Raw genomic sequence first — 11,581 nt, 5'->3', positions numbered from 1 at the left:
CTCATCTAATGAGAAGTAGTAGATATGCCTGCAGTATGTGTAATAGACTAGATCTATATCGCCAATCACTTCTCTCAGCAGTGTTCCAGAACCAGTGATCTAACTGAGCTAAATTAACTAAATGAGTCAAATGAGTGAAATTAACTAATCTTTTGAACTAATCTTTTGTGTGAACTAGATCAAAATGAACTAAGCTTCAAAATGAACTAGATTTCCCATCACTACAGGACAGCAGCACCTTCTACCTGATCCCAACCACTTCCTAGTTGGTTGCCCAAATTACTTAATTCCCAGCAAATCATGTAATGTTGTCCCAGCCCCCACGGCACAAAGACTGCCTCCACCCCGTGCTTATGCCCTCCAGGATCTCCAGGAGGGGGGAGTTACAACGTTGGCGAGCATGGTTTGTTTGCCTTGGGTGCTAATGCATATAATCCTGGTACTTTTGGTCACTATGTAACATACCAGCATTCTTTGAACAACATTTTTTTTAATTATTTAGCAAAAAAAACAAACTTCAAATTATGTAATTATTAAAGAGCAATAAAAAGAAATCATTAGACACATGTTTGTAATTTCACTATGGGCTTGCGACAAGTTCCTCTGATTAGGGCACTTACTGAGCGCCAGGCCACACAATCACTGAGACCGGCATAGAACGTATAACTAATAGCAGGACTGGGACTTCCTTACTTTGTTTTTTGGGGTCTGAGAAGTTAGAACTTGTTATCTGATGGAATCAGTAACATCTGTGGCTCCAGGGCACTTGGAGAAATAGTTAGAGGGTTACACACATTTCCTGCTTTCCTTTGTTTTTGGTTCTCTCTTTCTGAAATAGTTGAGGAGACAATTACACGTAATACGTTCTGTTCCTTCAGTTTCCCTGTAATGTGAGTGGCAGGATTTTGGAATCAGTCCTGGATGAGACATGTGAGTAAAACCCGAGCGGAGGGTCTGCAAATCTACTCTTCAGGTACGTTCGTCTTTGCTGTTGTTTTTCTGTTTTGGCTAAACTTCGGTTTTGTGCTAGCGATTAAAAAAACAGCTCCCGGCTGCAGCCTGAAAATCAGGATTTCTTTTTTTTTATATTGGCAGAACAAAGGGAAACATTCTCTGGGTTTAGTAGTGATATCTGCATTGTACAGCACTGCACAATACCCTGCACACTATACACTGCACAGTACACTTCACACTATACACTGCACAGTACACTGCACACTGCACAGTACACTGCACACTATATACCGCACAATACCCTGCACACTATACACTGCACACTATACACTGCACAGAACACTGCACACTATATACTGCACAATACCCTGCACACCATACACTGCACAGTACACTGCACACTATACACTGCACACTATATACTGCACAATACACTGCTCACTATACACGGCACAATACCCTGCACACTATACACTGCACAGAACACTGCACACTATATACTGCACAATACCCTGCACACTATACATTGCACAGTACACTGCACACTATATACTGCACAGTGCACTGCACAATACACTACACACTATATACTGTGCAGTGCACTGCACACTATATGCTAAACATTGCACTGCACAATACACTACACACTATATACTGTACAACACACTGCACACTATATACTGCACAGTGCACTGCACAATACACTACACACTATATACAGGGCCGCCGAGAGGGGGGGGGAGCGGGTACATTTTACCCGGGCCCGGCCATGCCAGGGGGCCCGGGCCGGGCCCTTGCTGCTATTTTTTGTCATTTTTTTTTTTTATTTTATTTTTTTGTATTTTGCGTATTTTTATTTTTTTAAAAAAAAAATTCCCGCGGGGTAGGGGGAGGGGGGGGTGGGGCGTTGGTGGGGGGAGCTATAAGAAATAAAAAAAAAAAAAAAATCAATACTCACGTGACCGCGGCGCCGCGTCCCTCCTCTCCTGTCTTCTCCATTCACACTGACTGTCGGGCGTGACGTCATCAAGTCACGCCCGGCAGTCAGTCAGTGAGGAGCGCCGCAGCCTGACAAGACCAAAGAAGAAGAAAGAAGAGAAGACAGAAGAGAAGAGAAGAAAAGAAAGAAGCTGACAAAAGGTAAGGAAAGAAACTGAGAGGCACAGAGGAGGAAAAGAGAGGGACAGAGGAGGAAAAGAGAGGCACAGAGGAGGAAAAGAGAGGCACAGAGGAGGAAAAGAGAGGCACAGAGGAGGAAAAGAGAGGCACAGAGGAGGAAAAGAGAGGCACAGGGGAGGAAAAGAGAGGCACAGAGGAGGAAAAGAGAGGCACAGAGGAGGAAAAGAGGGGCACAGAGGAGGAAAAGAGAGGCACAGAGGAGGAAAAGAGGGGCACAGAGGAGGAAAAGAGGGGCACAGAGGAGGAAAAGAGAGGCACAGAGGAGGAAAAGGGGGCACAGAGGAGGAAAAGAGAGGCACAGAGGAGGAAAAGAGAGGCACAGAGGAGGAAAAGAGAGGCACAGAGGAGGAAAAGAGAGGCACAGAGGAGGAAAAGAGGGGCACAGAGGAGGAAAAGAGGGGCACAGAGGAGGAAAAGAGGGGCACAGAGGAGGAAAAGAGGGGCACAGAGGAGGAAAAGAGGGGCACAGAGGAGGAAAAGAGAGGCACAGAGGAGGAAAAGAGGGGCAGAGAGGCACAGAGGAGGAAAAGAGGGGCAGAGAGGCACAGAGGAGGAAAAGAGGGGCAGAGAGGCACAGAGGAGGAAAAGAGGGGCAGAGAGGCACAGAGGAGGAAAACAGCGGCAGAGAGGCACAGAGTTATAAAAAAAAGGGGCAAAGAGGCACAGAGTGAATAAAAAGGGGGGAAAGCAGCATGGAGGGCGCAGTGTAGTTGTGATGGGGCTTGTTGCAATGTAGTGTGTGTGCGGTAGGTGGTGGCTAATTAATGGGCGCTATTTTGTTTGTAGGGTGATGGTGAGGCAATTTAATAGTGGGGATTATTAATTTAAGATGGGGTGATTTGGGGCCTATTGAATGTGGAGGTGAGTTTGGGGAGGATGAGGTCTATTTATTAAATGTGACTATGAATTATTTAATGGCAGTGATGGTTGCGGGAAATAGGTATTGCTAGGCTGTTTGCATGACGGGAAATAGGTTTATTTATTACATGTGAATTCTATTATTTTAATGTTGGGGCTGGAGGAAGGCCTAATTATTAATCGTGGGTGCTATTGATTTAACGCTGCGTCTGACTGAAATTTTCTAAATGTAGCCATTTTTTTCCCAAATAGGTCCTTCTACATTCCAAGATCCAGGCAAGCCACAACTAAAGAAACCAGCAGCCTCGGGTGGAGAAAGTGAGAAGAACAGGTAGGACAGAGCAGCATAGTGTGTGAAATGTTGTGATTCTAGTAGGGACAATGCCAATGTTTGGTGAGCCCAGTGGGCGCAGGCCAAGACTGAACTGTTTGTGTACACACTGCATTCTTTGTATACTACACTGTGGTGCTGGATGTCTTAAAAGTCAGGAGTGCTTGGACATATGTGACGCTGTGGTGAATTCAGGACCTAGTGATTTTGATGTGCTAGCTATGCGCCCAACGGTGCATTGCCACGGCCCCAAATGTATGACCACATTCCCGAAAATTTTTGCACCGTCGTTAGGCTAGCCACGCCCCAATGGCGCATTGACACGCCCCTGAATGTATGACCAAACCCGCGTCGTGTTTTTTGCGCCGCCGTTAGGCGGCGCAAAAAATTTTTAGGGCTTACTCAACTATGGGGGGGCCCCATGAGTTTGTTGTACCCGGGCCCTGAATTCCTCTTGGCAGCCCTGACTATATACTGTGCAGTGCACTGCTCACTATGCACTGCACAGTACACTGCACACAATACACTGCGTAATACACTGCTCAGCTTTAGCGTTATGATTACACCTGGGTCACAATGATTTGCTGACTTTTCTCCTGCTTATTTACCAATCATAATCACCTGGGTTGAATTAAATAATTAACATGAAAGTTATTTTTTCATTAATTCATTCATCCCAGTTACTATAATTGTAAAATAAGTGGAAAAGTGTCAATTAACCACTGTGCATGATGGGTTTTGTTAAAAATATGCATAAAGGCCTGAACCTAAAAGTGTGATCTTTGTTTTATTTTTTCCAGGTGTTATTTTAGGTGAGGGGGCACATTTTTGCCTTTAGAGGTATCAAATCCTCTAAAAAGGAAAAGTGGAGGCGCTGCCCATAGCAACCAATCAGATTCTAGCTGTCATTTCTCTAACACATTCTGGAACATGATAGCTAGAATCTGATTGGTTGCTACAACATTTTCCCTTTTTATAAGGTTTAATAAATCTACACCCAGGACAGAAAAGCTGTGTAAGTGTATGTCTGCCATATAATAATAATATGTGTAAGTGTATGTCTGCCATATAATAATAATATGTGTAAGTGTATGTCTGCCATAGAATAATAATATGTGTAAGTGTATGTCTGCCAGAGAATAATATGTGTAAGTGTATGTCTGCCATATAATAATAATATGTGTAAGTGTATGTCTGCCATATAATAATAATATGTGTAAGTGTATGTCTGCCATAGAATAATAATATGTGTAAGTGTATGTCTGCCATATAATAATATGTGTAAGTGTATGTCTGCCATATAATAATAATATGTGTAAGTGTATGTCTGCCATAGAATAATAATATGTGTAAGTGTATGTCTGCCATAGAATAATAATATGTGTAAGTGTATGTCTGCCATAGAATAATAATATGTGTAAGTGTATGTCTGCCATAGAATAATAATATGTGTAAGTGTATGTCTGCCATAGAATAATAATATGTGTAAGTGTATGTCTGCCATAGAATAATAATATGTGTAAGTGTATGTCTGCCATAGAATAATAATATGTGCTGTTTCCTGTGATTTAGAAAACCACAAAAACTTAAGGGATCGTGGGCCTGATTCATTAAGTAACCTAAGTCCATTTGTTTGGCGTATTTTGCATAATATCTCTCTGTGCATGTACGAGAACAAGACTTGCACCAGACAACACAACTGTATGCGGCTCATGTTCACATATAAATGACACTTCAGACTGGGTGCGATTTCAAGGGTGGAACAGGGATGGGAAGAGAAGGACCAACATGGGCACTGTACAGTAAGGGCGCCGAGGCCAAGTGCATGAACAAATAGCCAATTCGAGCTCAGGTCATCTCTCAGGTCCATGTTTTTAGCTGTATCATTCGCACCATCTACAGGGCAGGTGTAGGTGCCGAGCAAGAGGGATGACAGACATCTATGTATTAAAGAACGTGTGTTTACAATTGAGTAACTGTAAAAATACATTTTATGCACAGTATGCATTGAAAACGTCCTGATTCATGTGTTTCATGTAAAAATAACAGAAAAAACTTTTCTTTTCAATGTCTTTTTATTTATGGTTATATTTTAATAGTTGTTATGCTGCAGTGTGTTGTGTCTCCATACAACAAGTGCCGTATCAGCAAATTGTGCTTACCCGGTATTCAACTGAGAACGTTTCTTCAGATCCGCTTGTACCTGCGTAAAATTTCCATCCGTGAAAACCCCCCGCAATTTTCGCTCCTTAAAGAATCAGGCCTTATGTGTCCAGGTTTCACTGATGCTGAACAACAAAACAATGCATTTGCATTTGATTTATGTATTGCTTATAATCATACTTGTCAACTCTCCCGGATTCCGGGTAGGTCTCCCAGACTCCCGGCAGAGTATGGCAGTCTCCCGCATCTGCCCACTTCCTAGTGAAGTGGGCAGAATTAGATACAAAATGCCACAATTATCAGGGAATGGCCGTGTTTGCGTCATTACGTCACGGGGCGGGGCCAAAATGGTGTGGGTTGCAAAGACCCACCCCCGAAACGCCCACCTCCCCCAGGCAGCTCCTGGGCGCCGACTTGAGAAAATCGACAAGTATGCTTATAATACATATATAATATATCAGAGTTTTGGTGAAGAGCAGGAGAATACACATGTTGTTGGCACAGATTGCAGATAACAGCAATGGAGGAATTTGTTGGTGCTCATGCACTTAGGAAAAATAACCCTACTGCTCTTTAATCAATATGATCCTCCCCCCAACACTAGCAGGTCTATGGGGGATCGAGATCTAGGACCCCAGGTTTAATTTCTAACACAGGAGTGATTTGATGGAGTCTCATCAATTTGCTGTTTGGACGACCCCTCAAACAACACTGAGGTAAGAAGTCACCTCCTGGGTCAACACCGGGGTAACAAGTGAGGTACTTATTACTTTTCCCCGATTCATAACCATCTCTGATGTGGGACCCCATCTGCTCGCCGTAAAGCAGGTTAATTGGAGTTAGCCTTCGAGTAACAGATTCCTGCTTTGATCTTACAAATATAAATATTGATTCTTAATTCATTTCAGTGTACAAAGCAACAGCAACTAACCCCAGCACATACTATAATCCCTGGAATTTTACAAACATAATATTGCTATTACTATTCTATTTACGTTTAAAAACGACATCGGTTAGACTCTTGCCGGGGCTTGTGATTGACATCAGACATTGCAATGCACCGATCCCATTGAAACTTTGAGAGATACAAACACTCTTCAAAGAGGGCATTATAGACTAACGTACCGCGTATTAACAAAGTGCTCTCTGAACAAATTGCTGGCACAGAGGGAGTCTGAGCTCAAATCTGTTGCCTTAAAATTGAGATTCGTTTTTTGGCAGGTGTAAGGCTGCTGTTTTGTATAACAAATGCCTTGCCGTTTTCTTTGATGCCAGTATTGATAATAAGAATAATCCATTCAGTTAATGGGAAGTGATTGAAAAGCCTGCGTCTAGTCCGCTATCGGGTTTCAGACACACCTGCACGCTCCGGGCTGTCAGGTGCTGAAGAATTTCAGGCATCCTGTGTTCAAGCAGGGCTTATCTCCGGCATCCTGAGCCTATTAACATATTATACTCTACATCTCCTTAAAAGAGAAACAGGAGTCGTTTGAGAGGTAATGTTTTCTCTGCACCGAGATCAATGCGTGTTTGGAACTCGGCTAAATCTGCCAACTGTGCACAGTATCCGTCCATGTTCTCTGACATTCTGCATCTGATGGTACTGACAATAAGATCACACAGGGGCCTGATTCATTAAGGAGAGCAAAGCAAAAAAAAAAAAGGAGTAAATTTGCTCCTGGACAAACCATGTTACAATACAAGGGGTGCAAATTATTATTTTGCACATAAGATAAATACTGGCTGTGTTGTCACGTAGCACACAAATACTAGATAGCTTTATTTATAAACTGAAATTTAAAGTTGATCTAGGACATCCCATACCCCAACTATAAATCTGTCCCCACATTTTAAATTTACCTCCCCCTCCAATGCAACATGGTTTTGCCAAGGTACAATTTTTTTTTTGCTTTGCTCTCCTTAGTGAATCAGGCCCAGATGTCTCCACCTAAAAAATGCTTTAGATATAGACTTTTGCTCAGTAGTGTGCTGTACGTATTTCATACTTGCCTACTCTCCCGAATTTCGGGGAGACCTCCCAGGCTCCCGGAAGAGTAGGCACAACTTCCTGAAAAAATGCAGAAATTAACAGCATTGAAGATCGGGGGCGTGGCTTAATCCAGTCATTACGCCCAGCCGCTGCTTTTCAATGCTGTGAATTTCTGCATTTTATAGTGGGAGCAGGGCCAAAATGATGCGTTATTCAAGTCCCGCCCCCACACGCACACCTCTCCCCCTTCCCCCCAGCTCCAAGAGGCCAGCTTCAAAAGGTTGGCATGTATGATGTATTTGCTTGCAATTTGCAGATTTCTAGAGGTAAAAATAGTATCATGTCTAAATAGGAAAAATTAAATATATCATTGTCCCTATTTTCCATTGACAGACCCAAGTTTAAAGACCTGTCCCTTGAAATATTTGTCCTTGACATCTTCGCTGTTTTGCACGAAATATTCAGTGTATTCTCTTATTCTGTAATGTATGGACAAAATGCTGTGTACAAACTCCAGAAATTGTTGCCTAATTATTAAGGTTATTGGAAGAACTCCTACTGCTGGGAATCATCGTCATCCTCAACATTTATTTATATAGCGCCAGCATATTCTGTAGTGCTTTACCATTGGGAACAAACACAGTAGTCAAACAATACTGGGGAATACAGACAAATCTGCCTGAAATCACCTATTGAAAACTCAGAAATACAGTAGAGGTAACTTATACCCAAACATCTGTTCAAGACCGGCTTTGGACCTAACGAGACAAGTGGGTTTACAGAGGAAGATGGTTTATTTTGAAGAAGTAGAAGTCTGCATGAGCAGTGAGGAAGAATTTGACGCAGTGATGGAGCTTCAAGCAAAATACGGAAAAGGCATAACGGTGCACCTAGTTTTCAGTAGTAGTATAAAAATGATATTTCAGTGTGCATCATAAATGAGTTTCCAGTTTGTTTCTACATCTTCAGCAGACAATTTCAGACACAAGTCCTATTTCAACTACCATGGATTATTCAAGTATGTTGTAGTACCTAACATAATAATTCTAAATAAGCAACATTTAACAACATTGTTAATCATTTTTATATTAAATGATGTAACACATTTGTCCTATAGTTATCATACATTTTTATTATGTGTGATTGGACACTTTTCTTTTTCTGTATTATTCTCAATAATTCTCAATATCTGGTACCAGAGGGATCACCAGCCCAATATCAAAAGTTAGGGCCCACCAGTGGCGCTCTCACCTCCACTTCTTTGAACAGTGCAGTGTAAATATTTAATTTAATCATTTTTATTTATTATTTACTTTTCAGGCTATTAGTGGAACTGGAAGTCGGAATCTGGGCATTTAATACCTCTGTACAAGCGTGAACCAACCCAAACATCCAAACATGAGCATATCTACAGAAATTGGCCTGGCAAAGCGGTAAGATAACGCTTCCTGCCCGGTCCAGTCTTGCCGGGGGAGCTAAGTATCGACCAGCTGCCCTAGTGAGATTTATTTGATAAATTGAAGCCATAAGAGTTTTTTTTATCGGTCATTGACAAAAAAATAGGCGCCTTAATTCAATGTCAGATACAATATATGTCCGTTGTGTAACGCTTTTAAAAATAGCCCTTAGAGCAGCAGTGGGCAACAGACGGCTCACAGGCCACCAGTGACCCGTCTAGCTGGCTGCTCCCAATCTTATCAGAACGGAGGCCGACCGCCTTCCGTGTCATGTGACCTCCCCTGCGCACTGCTCTCCCTCCTCCCTCTGTGAGTGCATGTGGCTATTTCCTGTTGCCTCTTACTGCTTTATAGCAGATATAATACTGCTGGGAGAGTGCACAAATGCTTCCAAAAATTACATTCATTAGTCAACACAGTAAAAGTACTTTGATTGCTTTTAAAAATGTTCTTTAGTAATAGTGTATTTCAGATTTGTACGTTATGAAATGAGCTGCACAGATGTGAAAACGTCTATCATCCGTTACAATTGATACGCGGCCATTAATGGTTTTATCCTCTATGTAAACACAATGTAACTGCTGAAAGCTGCAAAATCTGATGGAAGTTTTCTTGGCAATCAGCGATCTTTTCTTTTAATGAATTGAATGATTGTCTTTGGATTGTTTCACATCTATTGTACAAAGTAAAGGATGAATTATCTGGGATGATTAATATATATGTAATCTAAAAAGGGACAATATGCTTAGCTGCAAATTCCTCTAAATTAAAGGGAATGAAAACCTGTATTGCATTATTTATCGCGATTGCCCACGGGACACAGTAGCAGCGAGTCGTACCTGTCCTGACCATAGGAGACATTCCAGGGTAGGAAGAGAGCCAGCTGCATGGAGCTGGTGTTCAATCCAGGGACGCCATCTTCAGCCAAGGACACCTTGCTGTCGCGGGGGCCAATTGCAAAAAATATTAGAATGCAGCTGAGCATTTCTATCATGTTTTCATGTTATCCCTCTCTGATAATAATGACAAGTGAGGCCGCATAGGACAAATCCACTTAAAAGGCGACAGGGTTTGTAGTAAGCTGAACTCTTACCTGAAGGAGTTAACATAGGTTTTGGCCCGACCAATGTGTGCTCCAGTGGGAGGGACCTTGATTGGTAAAGAAGGCTGTACTTCCTGTTCTGCCTCATTCCACAGCACGAGATCCCACCCACCCCTAGTTGCGAGTATTTCTGGGTTAATGTTGCGGTAGGAAGGCACTGCGTTCAGCGGCTGATTTGTGGGCGCACAGGTAGTTGTCGTAGGTCACTGCCCCCCTTTGAGGTACCAGTAACTCCCTTTTTGGCCCTTCGGTGAGGAGGGTCCCTGTCCGGCTCGGGGAGGAAGGGCAGCGTGAGTTTTAAATGGGCAGTCACTCTGACGCCAATTTAGCGCAAGTTATGATGGGATTTGTTCCCCGTGGTTGTGGACGTACGGCGGTGTGCGCCAGTCCACTTGTGATTTTGTGTTATCAGCTTGAGAGCTGTGTCGCAGGGCCCTTTCTCCGCCCCCATAGGTTTAGTTAAAGTTAAAATTATAATAAAAGCTCAGGCAATTTTTAATAACTTACACATGTCTCCGTGTGTTTATTTGCATGCAAATGTTTAGAATTCTAAGGTTGATGTAAGGTTTACGGGAACATACACAGTGAGCCCTTTAGATGATTTAAGATGTCCTGTTAACTTTTCTGCAGAATTTTGGTGGAAAGCACAGTTGATTACTCTTCCAGAGAGACTCCCATAATTGGGGGGTTCCTGGACTGCTGAGAGAGCAGGCAGTGCTTCACGGGGATGCTTACCTGCCTGCAAGGTACTGTCAAGACTTTGCAGTCACATCCTAATCGACCGTGATTTCTACTCTACGCAAGTAAACAAATCTGAGGCAGTACGGTGGCTCAGTGGTTAGCACTTTTGCCTTACAGCCCTGGGGTCATGAGTTCGATTCCAGACCATGGCCTGATCTGTGAGGAGTTTGTATGTTCTCCCCGTGTTTGCGTGGGTTTCCTCTGGATGCTCCGGTTTCCTCCCACACTCCAAAAACATACTAGTAGGTTAAATGGCTGCTATCAAAATTGACCCTAGTCTGTGCGTCTGTCTGTCTGTGTCTGTGTGTTAAGGAATTTAGACTGTAAGCTCCAATGGGGCAGGGACTGATGTGAATGAGTTCTCTGTACAGAGCTGCGGAATTAGTGGCGCTATATAAATAAATGGTGATGATGATGATGAAGTAAACAAATCTGTCTGGAAGTTAGAATAATCTGGAGGTGGAGTGCCCCTTTAAAGGATGACTAAACCTCAAAATTGAAATGACCATATATAAAGCATAAAGATAAAATACATTGTTCTTTCATGTCCCAACCCCCCACTGCTGTTCTGCTAAACAGTGCGACTGAGCCAATTTTTCCTCCCTACAATACAGACAGCTGAAGACACATTCCACGTCCTGAGGTACTGTTCTGATGGGATAGGACAAGAAACATTAACACGAAACAAGTAGGGCATCACTGTCTCTGATTCCACGAATTGGAAGTCTTTACAAAGCAATACTGCTACCATGGAGATTTGCTAGCCAATTGCACAAGGTCTGTCTTTGCACTGATGCACAGTAGAG

The 11,581-nt window shown here is 42.7% G+C and overlaps 1 protein-coding gene across 1 annotated transcript in view; it reads left to right on the top strand.

Annotated features, from left to right (window-relative positions):
• Positions 1–658: 658 nt before the first annotated feature.
• The window catches only part of LOC142098885 (FRAS1-related extracellular matrix protein 1-like), a 125,094-nt gene continuing 114,171 nt past the window's right edge, over positions 659–11,581 (top strand). The window contains exon 1 of the mRNA XM_075181765.1: positions 659–973. The gene's annotated coding sequence lies outside the window, so the exon portion shown is untranslated. The remainder of the gene's footprint in view (positions 974–11,581) is intronic.

This window comes from Mixophyes fleayi, chromosome 8 (genome assembly GCF_038048845.1).
Source record: "Mixophyes fleayi isolate aMixFle1 chromosome 8, aMixFle1.hap1, whole genome shotgun sequence".
NCBI lineage: Eukaryota > Metazoa > Chordata > Amphibia > Anura > Limnodynastidae > Mixophyes > Mixophyes fleayi.
Note: the sequence above shows the minus strand (reverse complement) of the source record. Positions and strands in the feature narration are given on the sequence as shown.